This window comes from Perkinsus marinus, assembly GCF_000006405.1.
Source record: "Perkinsus marinus ATCC 50983 genomic scaffold scf_1104296950264, whole genome shotgun sequence".
NCBI lineage: Eukaryota > Perkinsozoa > Perkinsida > Perkinsidae > Perkinsus > Perkinsus marinus.
Window position 1 is genome coordinate 1 of NW_003209682.1, and position 1,826 is coordinate 1,826.

A 1,826-nucleotide genomic window follows, 5' to 3' on the forward strand; every position below is an offset into this window, starting at 1 on the left:
TCAGCTTGGTCTAACCCCGAGACAGAGACGCACAGAACCCAGGTCTCATGATGAGACTAACATCCCGGCGGGATGATCCCGGCAGGGCTACTACTCGAGACCACCTCGAGAGTCACGACAGCTTCCGCTTGTCGTTCTTTACTCCACCATCCAGCCACTAAGGGAGTGACTCAATCATGGTGTCGACCATGTGATATTGTTATCAACAATTCGTTGACGTCCCAATGGTTCGGACCCTACGCCATAGGTCGGTGCTGTAGGGATAGCGATCCCAGCCTATATTTGACCTGCCACTTCAGGGCGGCACATGACTGGGCCACGTTGGTTCCCTACCAAGTCCCAGTCAGTGCTTAAAACACAACATATTAAGTGAAACCGCACAATGATGGAAAAATTAGTCTTAAACCTGCCACTTCATACACGATATTCGATGAACCTGAAGAAAAGAAGCAAAGGGATGAAAGGAAAGAACCAAGAAGACTGAAAGGAAGAAAGAAAGAGGAAAAAAATCTAAACACCGTCACACCCAAGATAGAGTGCTTGAGGGTTTCCAACAGGAATTCTCAAGCACTCTGGGGGAACTTTCTCTGTTCTTGGGTGTATGTTCCGAAGGTGATCAGACTGGATCACTGCTCTAGCAACGACTTGACGTCTTGCTTTTCTCTTGAAATTCCGTCATCTGTCTTTCGGCTATCCGTGAACTTGCTCTCTTGGGAGACCTTCACTCCTGAGGTGATAGGTAGATAGGTTTAGTGAGAATCATTAGAGGACGACTCGATCGAGCTGGCTGTGAACGACACAGTGAGGAGTGAAATTTTGAATGAAAATAGGTCAAATAGAGGACTAGTCGAATTGTGTGAGTGGGTGTGTAGCTCAGTGGTAGAGCGGCTGACTGCAGATCAGCAGGTCCTCGGTTCAAATTCGGGCGTGCCCTTTGAACCTTCACAAAATTTCCATCAAGGAATTTTCAAGAGGTAGAGTAATCATTCATGTAATCGGCGGAACAGTCACAGACATCAACATGATCGGAAGTTGAATCATCGCCCTGCTGGCCCAATGGAGAAGGCGCCACCCTCCTAAGGTGGAGATTCCGAGTTCGATCCTCGGGTAGGGTAGATAAGTTTAGTGAGAATCATTAGATGACGACTCGATTGAGCTGGCTGTAAACGACACAGTGAGGAGTGCAATTTTGAATGACAACAGGTCAAATGGAGGACTAGTCGAATTCTGTGCATGGGTGTGTAGCTCAGTGGTAGAGCGGCTGACTGCAGATCAGCAGGTCCTCGGTTCAAATCCGGGCGTGCCCTTTGAACTTTCGCAAAATTTTCATCAAGGAATTTTCGAGAGGTAGAGTAATCACTCATGTAATCGGCGGAACAGTCACAGACATCAACATGATCGGAAGTTGAATCATCGCCCTGCTGGCCCAATGGATAAGGCGCAACCCTCCTAAGGTGGAGATTCCGAGTTCGATCCTCGGGTAGGATAAATAAGTTTAGTGAGAATCATTAGAGGACGACTCGATTGAGCTGGCTGTAAACGACACAGTGAGGAGTGAAATTTTGAATGACAATAGGTCAAATGGAGGACTAGTCGAATTCTGTGCATGGGCGTGTAGCTCAGTGGTAGAGCGGCTGACTGCAGATCAGCAGGTCCTCGGTTCAAATCCGGGTGTACCCTTTGAACTTTCGCAAAATTTTCATCAAGGAATTTTCGAGAGGTAGAGTAATCACTCATATAATCGGCGGAACAGTCACAGACATCAACATGATCGGAAGTTGAATCATCGCCCTGCTGACCCAATGGATAAGGCGCCACCCTCCTAA

General features: G+C 47.6%; 5 non-coding genes across 5 annotated transcripts; all 5 read left to right on the top strand.

The window, feature by feature from the left end:
* Positions 1-862: 862 nt before the first annotated feature.
* On the top strand, positions 863-934 carry Pmar_PMAR012061. Its single transcript has one exon. It is a non-coding gene; the product is annotated as a tRNA-Cys (tRNA).
* A 108-nt stretch (positions 935-1,042) lies between these two features.
* Positions 1,043-1,115, top strand: Pmar_PMAR012062. Its single transcript has one exon. It is a non-coding gene; the product is annotated as a tRNA-Arg (tRNA).
* Positions 1,116-1,235: 120 nt separating this feature from the next.
* Positions 1,236-1,307, top strand: Pmar_PMAR012063. The gene has a single exon. It is a non-coding gene; the product is annotated as a tRNA-Cys (tRNA).
* Positions 1,308-1,415: 108 nt separating this feature from the next.
* Positions 1,416-1,488, top strand: Pmar_PMAR012064. The gene has a single exon. It is a non-coding gene; the product is annotated as a tRNA-Arg (tRNA).
* A 120-nt stretch (positions 1,489-1,608) lies between these two features.
* On the top strand, positions 1,609-1,680 carry Pmar_PMAR012065. Its single transcript has one exon. It is a non-coding gene; the product is annotated as a tRNA-Cys (tRNA).
* Positions 1,681-1,826: the final 146 nt, after the last annotated feature.